We start from the raw sequence: 18,894 nt of genomic DNA, 5'->3' as shown, positions 1-18,894 counted from the left end.
AATGTGCATGATCATTAGCCATTAGAGAAATGCAGATCAAAACTACAATGAGATTTCATCTCACTCCAACAAGGCTGGCATTAATCCAAAAAATACAAAATAATAAATGTTGGAGAGGCTGTGGAGAGATTGGAACACTTATACACTGTGGTGGGAATGTAAAATGGTACAACCACTTTGGAAATCGATTTGGCGCTTCCTTAAAAAGCTAGAAATAGAACTACCATATAATCCAGCAATCCCACTCCTTGGAATATATCCTAGAGAAATAAGAGCCTTTACACGAACAGATATATGCACGCCCATGTTTATTGCAGCACTGTTTACAATAGCAAAAAGATGGAACCAACCAAGGTGCCCATCAACAGATGAATGGATAAATAAATTATGGTATATTCACATGATGGAATGCTGCCCTTCGATAAAGAACAGTGAGGAATCTGTGAAACATTTCATAACATGGAGGAACCTAGAAGGCATTATGCTGAGTGAAATTAGTCAGTTAGTTGCAAAAGGACAAATATTGTATAAGACCACTATTATAAGAACTTGAGAAATAGTTTAAACTGAGAAGAAAACATTCCTTTGTGGTTACGAGAGGTGGGAGGGAGGGAGGGTGGGAGCGGGGTGTTCACTAATTAGATAGTAGATAAGAACTACTTTAGGTGAAGAGAAAGACAACACACAATACAGGGGAGGCCAGCACAACTGGACTAAACCAAAGGCAAAGAAGTTTCCTGAATAAACTGAATGCTTCAAAGGCCAGCGAAGCAGGGGCAGGGGTTTGGGGACCATGGTTTCAGGGGACATCTAAGTCAATTGGCATAATAAAATCTATTAAGAAAACATTCTGCATCCCACTTTGAAGAGTGGCGCCTGGGGTCTTAAATGCTAGCAAGCAGCCATCTAAGATGCATCAATGAGTCTCAACCCACCTGGATCAAAGGAGAATGAACATCAAGGACAGAAGGTAATCAGGAGCCAAAGAGACAGAAAGGTTCACATGAACCAGAGACTACATCATCCTGAGACCAGAAGAACTAGATGGTGCCCGGCTACAACCAATGACTGCCCTGACAGGGAACACAACAGAGAACCCCTGAGGGAGCAGGAGAGCAGTGGGATGCAGACCCCAAATTCGCATAAAAATGCAGACTTAATGGTCTGACTGAGACTAGACGGACCCCGGTGGTCATGGTCCCCAGACCTTCTGTTGGCCCAGGACAAGAACCATTCCCGAAGCCAACTCTTCAGACATGGATTGGACTGGACAATGTGTTGGAGAGGGATGCTGGTGAGGAGTGAGCTTCTTGGATCAGGTGGACACTTGAGACTATGTTGGTATCTCCTGCCTGGAAGGGAGGTGAGAGGGTAGAGGGGGTTAGAAACTGGCAATATGGACACGAAAAGAGAAAGTGGAGGGAGGGAGCAGGCTCTCTCATTAGGGGGAGAGTAATTGGGAGTATGTAGCAAGGTGTATGTAAGTTTTTGTGTGAGAGATTGACTTGATTTGTAAACTTACACTTAAAGCACCATAAAAATTATTTAAAAAATAAAAATAAATTGGACTTCAAAAACAAGACCAAGCATATCAACAAAGAGATGAGCACTATAAAAATGAACCAAATGGAATTGCTGGAGCTGAACAATACAACTGAAATAAAAAATTTAGTGGAAGGGCTCAACGGCAGATTTGAGCTTTCAGAAGAATCAGTAAACTAAAGGATAAGGCAATCACAATCATTGAGTGTGAAGAGCAAAAAGTAAAAGTATCAATAAAGCTGAGCAAAACCTAACTATGCATGACAAGAATCCTGGAAGAAAGAGAAAGGGTCATAAATAATATTTGATGAAATGACAGAAAACTTTCCAAATTCAAAAAGGACATGAATTTTAAAATCCAGGAAACTCAATAAACACCAAGTAGGATAAATACAAAGAGATCCAAACCAAGACTCATTATAACCACTACTCTTGAAAACCAAAGATAGAGTCTTGAAAGCAGCTAGGGAAGCAATTATCACATACAAGGGATACTCAATGAGATTAAGTGGTAATTTCTCCTCAGAAATCTTGGAAGCCAGAAGGCAGAGAATTGACATATTTAAAGTGCTGAGGAAGAGGACTGTTAACAAAGATTTCTGTCCATATTCCATTTTGGGTCCTTCCTATTTCCTGGCTGGCTATAATCATTTGTTTATTTTGGGAATATGTGAAGCATAAGTAAGACATTACTATGATTCTAAGAGTCAGACCTACACCAAAAGATATAATCACAGAAACGTTACTGCATTTCCTCCCTGCTAACTCATTCCCAAAGGAGCTCTGGCGATGCAACAGATAAGCACTTAGCTCCTAACCTAAAGGTTGGTGGTTTGAACTCGCCGAGTGGCTCTGTGGGTGAAAGATCTGGTGATTTGCTCCTGTAAAGATCACAGCCTAGAAAACCCTGTGGGGAAGTTCAACTCTGCCACACGGGGTTGCTAGGAGTTGGAATCGACTTGACAGAACTTAACATCAACAATAAAAACCCATTCCAAATCTTCTGCCTGTCCCTTTCCCACCTATGCCCTGTAGATAACAAACTAGTTTTTCATTCGTCCTTCCTATATTTATTTTGTACAAATGAGTATTTTCTCATATCCCTTCTTTCTTACATGAAGAGTAGCATACTGTAGATGCTACAATATAAATGCCCTTTTGTGCCTTTTTTTTTTTTTTTTCTCTTTTTAGGGTATGTCTTGGAAATCATTCCATATCAGTTCACAGGGCTCTTCTTCATTCTTTTCTTACAGTTACATAATATGTAGGCATTACGTAGTTTATTCATCTACTCTCTTATGAATGGGCATTTAACTTGTTTTTAATACTTTGCCATTAAAAACCACACTGCAATTAATAAACTTTTGCATATATACTTTTATATTGTTGAGGGTTTATTTTCAGGATAGAATCGTAGAAATGGAGTTACTTTGTTAAACGGTAAGAACATATGTAATTCTGTTAGGTATTGCCAAATTTCCATCCAGGAGAATTACACCAATTTGCATTCTCATCAACAATGTATGAAAGTGCCTATATCCCCCCCCAGATTTGCCAAAAGAATATGTCATCATATTTTAAAATTTTTTACCAGTCTCATAAATGAGAAATGGTGTTTGAGTGGTTTAAATTTGTATTTCTTTAATTTTGAGTGAATTTGAACATTTTTCATATATTTGAAGGCATTTCTGCGTCTTTTTTGTTTTTGGTTGATTGAATCTTCATGTTCTTTACCCATTTTTCTATTGGGTTCTTTTTCTCTCCTCATTTGTATCTGTTAATAAATATTTTATTCATTAGTAAAATCACATTGACTATTGTGCTGAGGACAGGACATATGAGGACACCGGTGGGAACAGGGAGATTATTAGTTGCTTATGTCAATAATCCAGATGAGAAGTAATGCAAGATAGTCACAGTAAAGTCACAGTAGAAGTGAGCTGTGATCAGATTCCAAGCATAATTAAATATAAACCAAGAGAATTTCCTAACAGACTGGCTGTAGGATATAAGAAAAACAGAGAAAACAAGTTGAACTCCAAGTTACCACCGTCCCCCTCCCAAGCAGTGGAAGCCTGTACTTGTCACTAACTGAGATGGGGAAGTCTTTGCTTAAGGCAAGTTTTGGGTAAGGGTGGTAATCAAAATCTGTGTTGGGATCACCTGAATATTTAGATGACCATTAGACATTTTTTAAAAAATAAATTTACATCTTTGTCTCTAAGGTGTGTCTCTGGTAGGCAGTATATTGATGGACCCTGTTTTTTTAATCCATTCTGTCACTCTGTCTCTTTATGGGTACATTTAGGCCATTTACATACAGTGTAATTATTGATAGGTGTGAGTTTATTGCTGTCATTTTGTAGGGCTTTTTTTTGTGGTGCTGACATTTTCTTTGTTCCTCTTGCTCTCCTGTGCTGAATTCCTTTTGTTTGTGGACTCCTTTTTCATTTTTTATTTTAGTTTTTGTAGATTTTGTTTTTACTGAGACTTTATGTTTCTCTTCTTTATTTTGGTGAGTAGGTGTGTTAACTTTCTTTGTGGTTACTTTGAAATTTACCCTTATCTTCCTAGGTTTGAACCAGTCTTTTATTACTTTGTATCACCTGGCCTTCCTCTCCATTAGAAAGTTCTATACCTATACCATTTATTCCCTTTTATTTTTCTGACATTGTTACATTTACAGATTAACCTTTCTGGTTCCCTGTTGTAATTCTTTTGGTTTTGGATAGTCCTTGAGAGTTCATTTCCTAGGTTGGTGTATGGGTGGTACGATCCTGCATCCTAGATTCAGGCTGTGGTCTGATGTTTGCTCTCAAACCAAAGGACTCCCTTTAATAATTCTTGTAAGTTTGGTTTGGTTTTTACATATTTCCTTAATTGCTGTTTATCGGGAAATGTCCTAATTTCACCATCATATTGGAATGAGAGTTTTGCAGGATATATTACTCTTGGTTGGGAATTTTTTTCTTTCAAGGTTTTATGCGTCTATCTCATTGCCTTTTTGACTGCATGTTTTCTGCTGAATAATCAGGACATAGTCTTATTGTTTCCCCTCTGTATGTGACTTTTCTTTTTTCTTGACCTGCTCTCAGGATTCTTTCTTTGTCTTTAGTTTTAGTGAGTGTGATTATGATATGCTTTGGTGATTTTATTTTGGGGTCTATCCTATGTGGGGTTCTTGGATGGTCAACTTTTCATCTTTCATGATGTTAGGGAAGTTTTCTGTCAGCAATTCTTCAAGGATCCTCTCTGTGTTTTTTGTTTTCTCTACCTGTTCTGGAATTCCAATCACTCACAGATTTTTGCTTTTGAGTGTATCCCACACAATTCTCATGGTTTCTTCATTTTTCTTCATTCTTTTTTCTGATTTTTCCTGAAGCGGAGTTGTATCCAAATGTTTGTCTTCAATTTCAATAATCTTGTATTCCATCATTTCAAACCTACTCCTTAGGCCTTCTATGACACTGTCCATTTCTGAAATCTTGTTGTTTATCTTTTGGATTTCTAATTGTTGTTTTTGTATGATTTCTAGTTGTGAATTTATTTTGGCATTTTGTTCCAATATTATTTTCCTGAATTCTTCCATTTTTTCCTGCATTTTCCATGAATTTGTTTGCCTTTTCCATGAATTTGTCAATTTTTTCATTTTTGTCTACTTTTTGTTTCAACTCTTGGATAGCTCTGCATATTAGAGATTTGAACTCCCTGTCAGGCAGTTCTAGTGCCTTTTCTTTTTTACTGGAAGCTCATCTGGTGTTTTATTTTGGATGCCTACTGGCAGCTTCCGGTCCTGTTTTTTTTAATATGATTTGATATTGTCTGCTGTCTTCAGGACATTCAGTAGCTAATTTCTTCATTTATTGATTGTAAATCTGTTTGTTTCATCCTGCTTTTTTGTTTGGTTATGTCTGAGCAGGTGGGCTGTGCATTCTTTGTTGTTTACTCAGCTGTGGTCTTGATACTTTTCACCTCCTTGTCTGATGGGTAGGTCAATTGCTCAGCTATGGTGCAGCAGGGCATGTCCAGCTGAAGGGGAGGGGCTGGGAAGCTTTTTTGTGACATGTACTAGGGCCGATAGGGTGGGCCAGGAATCAGTGCTGGGCAGGTTCCAATAGGCTGTGCCTGTGCTGCTTGGGGGTATGGTGTTCAGCACACAGGGCAAGTAGGCAGGAAGGAGGGGGAAGACTGTGATATGTGGGGCTAATATGGGTATGGGAAAGATGAGAGAGAGGAAAGAGAACCAGGAGCCAAAAAAAAAAAGAGTGCTAAGGGAGCTTGCTGTTGGAGTAGAGAGACGAGAAACTGAGGAATGGAGAAAAAAAAAAAAAAAACTAGATAAAAATTTGGAAGGAAAAAAGAAAAGAAAAGCCCCAGGGGTCCCACTTGTGCAGCTGAAAAAACCAGGAAAGTGCCTCCCAGGGTGCACAATATAGTCTGGGTAGAGGGGGTATAGGTGTCACACAGGGCCAGGAATTCAGGAGACAGGAAAAGAAGGTAAGTATAGGGAGATGAAAACTGAGAAATGAAGAAAGACAGAAAGGAAAACAAGAAATAAAGAAAGGAATAAAAAGAAATGCACCCAGAGATCTCACCTAGGCAGCTGCACAGATTGGATGAGTGGCTCCTAAGCTGTGCAGTGCAGCCCAGCTAGAAGTGGCTCCCAAGCCCAGAAAAGAAAAAGAAAACAAACTAAACAAAACAAAGCAAAAATAAAAGCCTTGGGGATTTCACCAGCATGGTGCAGCAGGCTGGGGGAGTGGTTCCCCAGTCGAGTCGTGTTTCACAGCATTTCAAGAGGAAGCAAAAATGGCACACAGAGCCAGGGGTTCGAGACAAAGGTGGAGCAGGTGGTGGGAGGCATGGAAGAAACCAAAAGAAAAAAGCCACGCCAGCGACTGAAAATGGCACTCAAGGAGCTGGCCAGCGTGGGTGGAGTGAATCCACCTGATTCAGGGTGGAAGCAGTTGCTTCTGGGCCAAGAGACTGTGGCCAGTGGGAAGCAGAGGAGGGTGGGGGTGGGAGAACAAGGGTGGGGGTTAGGAAAGCGTATATCACTGGTTACCAGGTGCTCTGTCTCCTGCTGGGAACTTCGTGAAGCTGCCTTCCCGTACTCCCTGCTGCAGATCTGTGATGTGGGTGGGGCGAATCAAAGTGGCATGGAGGCTGCGCTTCCTGGCTGGCAGTGCATGGAGGTAGAGAAGTGAGGAGAGGATGGGGGGGTGGGAAAATGTGTATCACTTGTTACCAGGTGCTCTGTCTCCTGCTGCGAGCTCGGTGAAGCTGCTTTCCTTTGCTTCCTTTCTGCCAATCTCTGACAGGAGTCCAAGATGGTGAATCCCTGCTGCCTTAGCTGATAGGGGACCTCTGCACATATCTCTCCTTGCTCTCTGTTCTCTGTTAATTTCTTATTTCATTTGGTGCTTGGGTAAGTTATTTCTTCATTTGACACTTCAGGTTCCAGGACTGATGTTTGTCTCTGCTTAGTTTTTCAAGTCTTTGCTGTGGAGGGACAGCGTGGTGCTTCTGTCTATAGCACCATGTTGGCCAGAAGTCCTTAGATGCCCACCTGACTTTTAATGCGGATTATTTGTTCAGATTTGTTCAGATTATTTGCTTAACAAGCAATTTGAGAAGCTGGACCACGCGAAGAATTCATGGCATCAGAATTGGAGGAAGACTCATTTACAACCTGCAATATGCTAATGACACAACTTTGCTTGCTAAAAATGACGACGACTTGAAGCACTTATTAATGAAGGTCAAAGACTATAGCCTTCAGTATGGATTATGCCTGAACCTGAAGGAAACCAAAGCTCCCACAACTGGGCCAATAAACAAAATCATGACAAATAAGAAAGAAATTGAAGTTTGTCAATGATTTCATTCCACTTGGATCAACAATCAACATATATAGAAGCAACAGTCAAGAAATCAAACAACGTATTGTATTGGGCAAATGTGCCTCTTTACAGTTTTCAAAAACAAAGATGTCACTTTGATGAGTAAGATCTGTCTGACACAAGCCATGGTCTTTTCAATTGCCTCATACGCATTTGATAGCTGGACAATGAAAAAGGAAGACAAAAGAAGAACTGATGCATTTGAAATGCGAGTGTTGGTGAAGAATATTGAATATATCATGGACTTCCAGAAAAATGAGCAAATCAGTTTTAGAGGAAATACAACCAGAATATTCCTTACACGTAAAGGGCAAGACTTTGGCTCACTTACTTCAGACATGTCATCAGGAAAAATAACAATCACTAGAAAAAGGACATGACGGTTGGTAAAGTAGAAGGTCAGAGAAAACGAGGGAAACCCTCAACGAGATCAAGTGACACAATAGCGAAAGAAATGGATTCAAACATAGCAGTGATCATGAAGATGGCTCAGGACAGGGCAACATTTCATTCCTTCACTATAGTTGGAGCCAACTTGACAGCACCTAACAACACTAAACCTTCGAGTGAAACTGTCAAGGAGGCTGCTGGTTATACAATTTTGTAGTTCAAAGGAGAGTTCCTGCATATAGATATTTTGATCCGTGAGAACCGAATGAGATTATCGCATGAGTGATATAGATGGAAAGTAAAAGACATACAAGCACTGAACTCTAAGTAATTGCAACAGGAGGATGTCATGGAGAAGAGGAAGGACCAGCCAAAGAAACTGAGGAGCAACCATTTAGGCAGTTGGAAAACAAGGAGAATATGGTGTCTTGGAAGCCAAGCAAAGTACATATTTCAATAAAGATACAAAGATAAAAAATGTCAAATGCCACTGGCAGATCAAGTAAGATAAAGAATTGACCATTAGATTTAGTAAAATGATGCTTATTGAAGACCTTAACAATGGCAACTCTAGTGAAGTGGTGAAGATAAAACTCTAATTTGAGTGAATTTGAGGATGAGAGGATTGGTATTCGAGACCATCAGTATAGACAAACTTTGAAGAATTTTGCTGTAAAGGATTCAAGCCACATATTCAGTATCATGAAATACAATGTCGGAAGAAGTATGGGTACTTGATTTCATGAGCATCAAAGCCTTTGTAAGAAAGAAAAGGAGAAAGTAGGCTGAAACGAAAAGGTAGAAAAATGAAAAGAAATGGAAGATGGATGGAATATTTCTTTAGGATGATTTTAGTTGAATTTATTTTATTTAACAAACACATAATACTTACTATGGGTCAGACATTATTCTAAGAATTTATAAATATAACTCATTTAATACTCTTCTTCCAAACCTCAAAATTCATGTAAGATTGTCCTTTGTTCCCCAGCTTTTAAATGTACTCAGAGAGGAGCCCACAATTTCATTTCTTCCCTGTTTATACAATCTCCTTAGATGATTTTATCCAGCCTGTTACTTTAAATACCTATTTACCAATAACCTTAATTATGCATCTCCTAGTCCTAACTTTCCCTCTGAGCTTCAGAGTGCTATAGTCAATTTCCTACCTGTCATCCTTACTAGGGAGCCCATTAAACTTTTAAATGTGACATGTCCAAAGCTGAAATCATGGTTTTACTGCAGTTCACTCCTTTCCTGTCTTCTCTGTCTTAACAGACACTATTTAAGGATTTATAAATATAACTCATTTAATACTCTCTTTTTTTTTATTATATACTACTATATTGTATATTCATCTAATATATACTATTCACCCAATTCCTCAGGTGAAAACTTATGAATCATCCTCAATTATTTTTCCCCCTACCTCACATCCAATCCAGTCACAAGTCTAGCAGCTGTTTTCCTCAAAATATGCTCTAGACATTTGTATCGTGCTCAACGCTGCCGCTCGGGTCCAAGCCATCATCTTTCACTTCAACCTCTGAAATGGCCTCCTAATGGATTAATTTTTACTCCCCCTATGCACTTACTTCACAGCATGCAGTGATCTTGGCCAAATTGCCTCAGTTTCTTTACCTATATGATTCAGACACAAACGTACATCGGAAGATTTTTGTGAGCATTAGATGAGTTAGTACCTGCAAAGCAGCAACTACTGGAAAATAGTGAAAAATCATATCTTATTATTGTGTGATCGTATTTGTTTTATTTTAAACACATAAAGAGAACTATATCCCTCCATGCTTAAAGTCCTCCAATGGCTTCCCTCACTATGCTCTATAATTCTCTACATATACTGGCCTATGCCCACCTTTTAAACTTCATCTCTTACAATGTTTCCTCTCATTTACTATGATCACACTGATCTTCTTTCTGTTCCTGGAACAAGGCAAACTCAGTCCTACTTCAGGACATTTACTCTTATAGCTAGGTCCACTTGCAATGCTCTTCCCTCAAAATTTTGCAATAATCACTTCTCACCAGTAGGTCTCAACTCAAATGACACCTCCTCAGACACTTTCATTGACTACCTATCTAAAATAGTCACAACCTGTCACTCTCCAACCCTTTGCCCTGCTTTCTTTTTCTACATACCACTTCCCAGTCTCTATAATTATATAACTCTTCATTTTCATTCTTCCTTACTAGAACTTAATTTACATGAGGACAGAGACTTTGCTTCATTCACCACTTATTCGTAGTACCTAAAAAAATGCCTGGCATAAAGCAGGGACTTCATAAATATTTGTCAAATGAGTGACTGAAGTTACGGAAAAAACTATTCTAATTGTCTTAAACCCTAGATCATGTAACTAAAAAATCCAGGGGTAGGCATGGTTTCAAGGAGCCCTGGTGGTGCAACAGTTAAGCGCTCATCTGCTAACCAAAAGATTGGCGCTTTGAACCCACCTAGCAGCTCCATGGGAGAAGGATCTGGTGATCTGCTTCTGTAAAAATTACAGCCAAGAAAACTCTATAAGGAAGTTCTACCATGTCATATGGGTTCACTATGAGTTGAAATCAACTTGACAGCACCCAATAACAATAACAACAACAGGCATGGCTTCACACGTGGTAGCATAAGGATTCCAGCTCCATGTTCTTCGTGATTCTCTTGATTTTGTGCTCCTTCATGTGTCAGCTTCATCTTCATGCTGGCTTCCCTCTTGATGGCAAAATAGCTACCTCAGTCCCAGCCATTTTCTGCGTATCACACAATTCAGAAGGAGAAAAAATATCTATGTCCCAAATTTCCTAGAAGAAGCATGATAAGACCACCCCTGAACCAATCCCTGTGGCCAGAAGAATGTCACAAGCTACAAAAGTACTGGAAAGAAACTACATTAAGTGGTTTAGCCCTGCAGTTCCCAAATTGTGCACTGAGGGGCCCCCAAGACACCAGATAAAACTTACGGAGATGTAACGAGGTATTTTGATTTTTTGAGGGTAATACTCAGTATCTGCCAGATACTGCACAAACCACTAGCTCAAGGTACAGTCAATCCTTATTATTTATGGATTCTGTATTTGGGAATTCACCTATTCACTAAAAATTTATAAACAGCAAAATCAATACTTGTGGCACTTTCTCAGTCATTCACAGGCATGCAGTGAAAAATGTGAATTGCCTAACATGCACATTCCTAGCTGAGGTGGAAAAAAGGTGAGGCTCTGCTTTCTTGTTTTACCTCTCATTCCATAAATAGATGTCCTTTTGTGGTCAATTTAGTACATTTTTGCATTTTTCTGTTTTTTGTGGGTGATTTCACTGTTTAAAATTGCCCCCAAGAATAATGTTGAAATGCTGTCTAGTATTCCTAAGCACAAGCAGGTTCTGACATGCCTTATGGAGAAAATACGTGTTAGATAAGCTTAGTTCAGGCATGAGTTATAGTGCAGTTCACCAAGAGCTCAGTGTTAATGGATCAACAACATACATATTAAAATGTGTTTTTAAGCAGAAACACACATATAACAAGGTTATGTATTTATTGGTTAGTAAGAATGTTGTGACCGGGGGCTTACAGGGACCTCACCCTGTATTTCCCCTAAAGCAATGGTACAGTATTTATTAATTCAGTGTTAGCAGCAACTCTATAGAACATAACTACTGCAAACGAGAATCAGCAGTTCACATTTTCAACATTAAACGTTGTTGTTACGTGTCATTGCGTTGGTTCGAACTCATAGGGACCTTATCTATGTACAACGGAGGGAAACGCTTCCCGATCCTGCGCCATCCTCACAATCGTTATTATGCTTGAGCCTGTTGTAGCAGCCACTATGTGAATCCATCTTGTTGAGGGTTTTCCTCTTTTTCACTGACCCGACAGCACTGGGTTGGTTGGCTACTCTACCAAGCATGATGTCCTTCTCCAGGGACTGGTCCCTCCCGATAGATAACATGTCCAAAGTTCTTGAGACGAAGTCTCATCATCCTCACTTCTAATGAACATTCTGGCTGTACTTCTTCCAAGGCAGGTTTCTTCGTTCTTCTGGCAGCCTGTCGTATATTCAATATTCTTTGCCAACACCATAATTCAAATGCATTGATTCTTCTTTGCTCTTCCTTATTCATGGTCCATCTTTCACATGCATATAAGGCAATTGAAAATGCCACAGCTTGAGTCAGGTGCACCTTAGTCTTCAAGGTGACATCTTTGCTTTTTAACAATTTAAAGAGATCTTTTGCAGCAGATTTGCCCAATCCAATGCATTGTTTGATTTTTTTGACTGCTGCTTCCATGGGCGTTGACCGTGGAACCCAAGTAAAATAAAATCCTTTACAGTTTCAATATTTTCTCCATTTATCACGATGTTGCTTAACAGCCCTCTTGTGAAAATTTTTGTTTTCTTTATGTTGAGGTGTAATCCATACTGAAGGCTATGGTCTTTAAGCTTCATCAGTAAGTGCTTCAAGTCCTCTTCACTTTTAGCAAGCAAGGTGGTGCCATCTGCATATATATGTCCTATCTTTGCAAAGCTGGGTTTTTTTTGTTGCTGTTAATTGCTGTGATAAAAAGCAAGCACTGCATTCAATTAATATGGAACAGGAATCGAGGGTGGCAGTGTCTAAGTTGATTGTGAAGTCTGAGAAACTGTGCATTGCCCAACAGGCACATCATTCTTTTTTATTTTATTTATTTTGCTATTGTCGTTCAGTGACATTGAATACATTCTTCAAGTTGTGCAACCACTCTCATCCTCCTTTTCTGAATTGTTCCTCCCCCATTAACATAAATTCACTGCCTAAGTTTTCTATCTTATATTTTGAGTTGCTGTTGTCAGTTTGACCCCATATGGATCTTGAAAAATCAAAATGCTCAAGGCAGACATTCTTTACTAGTTAAGCTAAACTACTATTTGGTTTCAAGAAGACTTCAAGGAATATCCCTGGTTTAAGATTTAAAGATTATCTCAGGACAGTAATTTTAGGGTTTCATTCAGCCTCCATGGCTCCAGAAAGCCTAGAGTCCATGAGAATTTTCAATCTATTCTGCATTTTCCCCTTTTGATCAGGATTCTTATATAGAATCTTTGATCAATATGTTTGGTAATGGCAGCTGGGCACCATCTAGTCCTTCTGGTCTTGTGCAAAGAAGGTGGCAGTTATTCATGGAGGCAAATAGCCACACATTCCATATCCTTCTCCTATTCCTGACTCTCATTCTTCCTCTGTTGAAGAATAGAGATGAGTTGTCGTGTCTTGGATGGCTGCTTGCAAGCCTTTAAGACCGTAGGCACTACACAACAAACAGGTAGAGCAGAAGCACTAAAAGTGTTATTAGGCCAATTAAGTGGGTTGTCCCATGAAACTATGACCCTAAACTTCTGAACCAAGGAGCCAAATCCCATGAGGCTTTTGGTTGTACATAAGCAGCCTTAGCAGCTACTCTTTTTTTTTTTTTGCCATTGTTGTAAGTGTATCTATCACACTTTTGCCAGTTCAACTTTTTACAGGTGCACAACTTATTGACAGCAATTGCAGTAGTCAGCTGCAGGCACATCATTCTAAGTTTTTAAGAATGAAATAAAAATGTTTTTACTTCATGTATTTTTTCAAATGGCTAAGATATTAGGACTTGCAATAGGTAGAATTCTAAGAATGACCTGCCCGATGACCCTTGCCCTTGTATAATTCCCTCCTTCCCCCTTGAGTGTGGGTGAGACCTGCAAATATGAGATATTACAGCCATGATTATGTTGTTATATGGCAAAAGAGAGATAATCTGAATGGGTCTAATCTAATTAGAAAAGCCTCTTAAAAGCAGAGAGTTTTCTATGGCTGGTGGCAGAAGAGGAAGTCGGAGAGATTCAAAGTGTGAGAAGAATTTGATGGGCTCTTGCTGGCTTTGAAGCAAGAGGGGGCCTTATGCAAGGGCTGGAGAACAACTTCTAGGAGCTGAGACTGATGACCCTCTGACAGCCAGCAGGAAAATGAGGACCTCAGTCCTGCAACCACAGGAACTGGATTCTGCCAACAACCTGAATGAGTTTGAAAGTAGATTTTTCCCGAGGGCTTCCAGGTAAGAGCTCAAACTAGTTGATGCTTGATTTCAGCTTTGTGAGACCTTAAACAGAGAACCCAACCAAGCCTATCTGGAATTCTGACCTACAGAATTGTGTCTTTGTGTTTTTGTTTTAAGCTGCTAAATTGTGGTGATTGGTCATGCAACAATAGAAAACTAATACAAGACCTAAATACTTGTTATATTATTTGGACTTAACTAGTAAACACAGCCTAGGAGTGCCAAGAACAAATTACTGAGACAGGGTAGCCTGAACTGAGTTTGCAAATCTCTGGTTTAGATGAGTCAGGGCTTACTCTGGGAGCTGAGGGGTGTCAATCCCATTGTCTTAGTTATCTAGTGCTGCTATAACAGAACTACCACAAGTGGGTGGCTTTAACAAATGAATTTATTTTCTCACAGTTTAAGATGCTAGAAGTCCATACTCAGGATGCTGGCTCTAGGGGAAGACGTTCTCTATCGGCTCTGGAGGAAACCCTTGTCTCTTTTGAGCTTCTTCTCCTGGTGATCTTCATGTGGCTTGGCTTCTCTCTTTCCCCATCCCTGCTTCTCCTGCTTGCTTGTTTAATCTCTTTTATATCTCGAAAGAGATTGATTTAAGACACATCCTATACTAATCCTGTCTCATTAACACAACGAGACAACCCACTCCCAAATGGGATTATAACCACAGGCATAGTGTTTAGGATTTGCAACACATATTTTTTGGGGGAACACAATTCAATCCATAACACCTACCTAAACTGAATGACTGCTGTTCAATTGGGAAGAGTGGGGAGAAAAAACACAAATGTACACATCAAATAAGGAAAGAATACAAAGAAACCAAATACACAGTAATGGAACTGAAATTAACCAAACGGAAATAATAATTAAAAAAAAAAGAATGGATGCAATTAAAAATACAATGAATGATATGAATAACTTTCTGACAATGGAGAGTAAAAGAGAACTGAGATCAGAGGGCTAACATACGGATAATTCCTTTTCCTGAAGGAAAGCCAATAATAAATGGGTCAGAAGCAATAATAAGATACTTAAAAGAAGAAAAGCCTGTGTAGGCAGTTGAAAGGACTCATTGTGTTGTTGGAGAAATCCAATAGAACTTTTGAATTACAGTCTGAAGACAAACACAAATATTCAAGCAGAAAAATCAGGATCTAACATTTCGATAGTATTAAAAAAAAAATACTATGAGCATTCAAGCAGAAAAATCAAATTGCCCTTAAAGGAATAAAGACCAGATTGGACTCAACCACCTCTTCAGCAACAAAACCTTTTCTTCCAGCCATCATGACCATGCTCTCCTCACACAGCATCCAGCTACACTGGTCTTTTAGTTCTTCACATATGCTGTGCTGTTTCCTGCTTTAGAACCTTTCAGCTTGCTGTTTCCCTTCTGGGGAAAGTCCTTCCACCCCTACCTCTACCCTTTTGCTTATTTAATTCCTACTTTCCCTTCAGATCTCAGGCCAATCATTTCTTTCGAGGAAAAATTTATGACCTCTCTGCCTAGGCAAAACCAGTGGTACACGAGGCTATGACAGTGTATCAGGGATATTTAGGGAGGTTAATCCAGTTTGTACTTAATCCAGTTTGCTCACCATGGATCTCTAATCCTTACCATAATGGATTTTACTGCATGAAATGAAGAGTCACTGCTGGACAATGAGAAATGACTTTGTTTTAAAAGATTCACTCTGGCTGTAGAATAGGCTGTATGGGTGCAAGGGTGGAAGAAGGGAAACCATTTACAAAGATACCAATAATTTAGTCCAGAGCTGACAGAATGTGGTTGGATTTTAGCAATTTTGAAAGTAGAACCAACAGGATTTAGATTGGATGTGGGATGTGAAAGAAGTCAAGTATGACTACAAGTTTTTTTGAGGGTATAAGCAACTGAAAGAATGGATTTATCACCAGCTAATTTTAAAATGAGTGACTGTGGGTGAAACAGGTTTGGACAAAGATGTAGGTTTCAGTTCTGAATGTAAGTTTGAAGTAGTGACTTAGACATATAATAGAGATATCAAATATGCAGTTGGCTATGCAAATATCCAGGAAAGAGGTGTAGAAATAAAGCTAAAAATTTGAGTTGTGAGTATGCACCTACTATTTAAAACCATGAAACTGGGTGAGATCACCAAGAGGGTGAGTATAAGTAGAAAAGCAAGCCCATGGCCAAGACCTGGGGTACTTAAATGTTAAGGGTTGGGGAGAAGAGAATCAACAAGGGGAGAAGAGAATCAAGAAGGAGGCTGAGCATGAGCAGTCAATAACGCAGGAGGGGTGTAGTCTGGAAGCGAAAGAATATTAAGAAAAAAAGGAGTCAGGCAACTGACTGGTTTCTTAATGAATCAATGTCATTAAAAAATGAAGACTCTGCTAAATTAAAGAACTCTACAGCAAGATAAAATGCACAGTCCTAGATCTGATACTGCTTTGGAAAAACTAGCTGTAAAAAATATTCTGGAGTCAAACCCGGAGTATCTGAATTTGGCTTGGGTATTAGATTAAAATTTACTGAAATTGGAAGGTAAAGATTATTGACTTGATGATTGTTTCAGAACAGTAGGACTTCATTTTAGTAAAAGCATATATGTATTTTCCTGTAAGTTATAGGTTTATAACTCATTTTCCTATGAGTTGTAAATCATAATCTCTGCCTGTGATTAAAGACAATTACAGTGGTCCTTGCTCAGGCCACATCCCTGATCCAATGTAAAGGGATTTTCCCTGGGGCGTGGCCTGCACCACCTTTTCTCTCTTGAGAAAAGGGAAGCAAGGAGAGTTGGGGACTTCATACCACCAAGAAAGCAGCACCTGGAGCAGAGTGTATCCTTTGGGCCCAGGGTCCCTGTGCCTGAGCTCCTTGACCAGGGGAGATTGAGGACGAGGACCTTCCTCCAGAGCCGACAAAGAAAGAAAGCCTTCCCCTGGAGCTGATACCCTGAATTTGCACTTTTAGCCTACTTTACTATGAAGAAATAAATTTCTCTTGGTTAAAGCCATCCCCTTGTGGCATTTCTCTTATAGCAGCACTAGATGACTAAGACAGGTGGTAGGAGTGGTGATCTCTGGATAAAAGGAATGTTGTTTTAATTTTTAATATTTTACCTTGCTGTATTTTCTAATTTTCTACAATGCACATACACTCCTATAATAAAAACTTTACATTTTTTTTTTAAGGAAGTAACAATTCATAAAACTCTATTTCTGCTGATAGGTAAATTAAGAGGACTGACAATTTGCTCATTTGGATCTAGCAACGTGGAAGTCATTGGTGACAAGATCTGTTTTGGTGGTGCAGGGGAAACAAAACCTGACTGGAACAACTGGGCAGTTCTTCAAAATGTTACTGAGTTACCACATGGTCCAACAATTCCATTCCCAAGAGAACTGAAAACATGTCCAAACAAAAACTTTACATAAATGTTCACAGTAGCATTATTCCTCATAACCAAAAAGTGAATGTAACTCAAATGTCTATAAACTGATGGATAACCAAAATATGATCTATTCATACAATGGAATATTTCTCAGCAATGAAGTACTAACGCATACAACGTGAACTTTGAAAATATTAATGCCAAGTGAAAGAAGCCACTCTAAAAGAAAACGTTTTGTATGTTTCCATTTGTATGACACATCAAGGATAGGCAAATCCATAAAGACAGAAGATATATTAGAAGCCCCTGGGTACTGCAGTTCTACTCTGTCCTCTAGGGTCGCTATTCTGTCCTATAGATTGACTTTGATGGCAATGGGTTTGGTTTTTTCGGGTGGTGCAAAGTTAATTGCTTGACTAATAGCCAAAAGGTTGGCAGTCCAAACCACCCACAAGTGTCTCAGAAGACAGACCTGGTGATCTGATTCTGAAAGGTCACAAACTTGAAAACCCTATGGAGCACAGTCCTACTCTGACACACGTGTTCACCATGAGTTGGAATCAACTCAAGGGCAACTTATCAACAGGGCTGGTTGGAGGGAAGAACGGGGAGTGACTGCTAATTGGTCTGGGGTTTGTTTCTGGAGTGATGAAAATGCTCTAAAATTAGTGTTGATGCTTGCAAAACTCTGTGAATGTAATAAAAACCATCGAATTGTACATGTTAAAAGGGTGAATTTTATGGTATGTGAGTTGTATCTCAATAAAGCTGTTAATTAAAATGCGAAACAGGAGAATCTAGTTGATGTTGTTTTTGTTTCACTCCCTCTCAGTATTTTCTGGTTTACTGTTTCCTGTTTTGTTGCCCACGTTCAGGGTTTTTTGACCTCTAAAACCATCTCTTACTTTCAGGGATTTGTTAATCACTCTGAGTAACCTCATCCTCCCTTCTTTTATTCGCATTTTAAGCTGAATTTATTCCCAAGCCCTAATTTTTTTTTTTTTTCTTGAGTTTCTTGTGGGGTATCTTTTTCTTCTGGGCAACTTCCTCTTCTGGCTTAGGAACAATTTGTTCCTTTTCAGTAACGATCAACTCAATGTGGCACGGGGAACTCATGTCTGGGTTAATTTGACCATGAGCTCTGTAAGTGAAGAACATCTTGGGGGTTTTATTCACCTGGATGTGGCTCAATGACCAGAGTATCTACATCTAAATTCTTAAGTTCAGCATTACTCTCTACATTTTTAAGCATGTGCAGCAAAATTTCACCATTCTTTTTGGGCCACTGACCCTGTGTCCAACCCCACTGTCTGGCCTGGGCACACATACCAACTCCACCATTGTAACATCGGAACGGCACACACTGCTTCTGCCAAGTGGCATCTTTCAGATACTTGGTGGCTTTCTGGATATGCATACCCTTGATGGCCTGGGCAGTTTCATGGGTGTTCTTAAAATGGACCTGAAGATTTGAACCTCTTGATATGCATGATTTTGTGCAGTTTTCCAGATGAAGTAGTGAACCATTTTGTGAGATCACCTCAGGTCACTTATGGGAAGGGAATCCCTTCTTCC

At 39.4% G+C, this 18,894-nt stretch overlaps 1 pseudogene; it reads right to left on the bottom strand.

Annotated features, from left to right (window-relative positions):
* Positions 1-14,210: 14,210 nt before the first annotated feature.
* LOC111750524 (large ribosomal subunit protein uL22-like) lies at positions 14,211-18,871 on the bottom strand (annotated as a pseudogene).
* Positions 18,872-18,894: the final 23 nt, after the last annotated feature.

Source organism: Loxodonta africana, chromosome 3 (assembly GCF_030014295.1).
Source record: "Loxodonta africana isolate mLoxAfr1 chromosome 3, mLoxAfr1.hap2, whole genome shotgun sequence".
NCBI lineage: Eukaryota > Metazoa > Chordata > Mammalia > Proboscidea > Elephantidae > Loxodonta > Loxodonta africana.
Note: the sequence above shows the minus strand (reverse complement) of the source record. Positions and strands in the feature narration are given on the sequence as shown.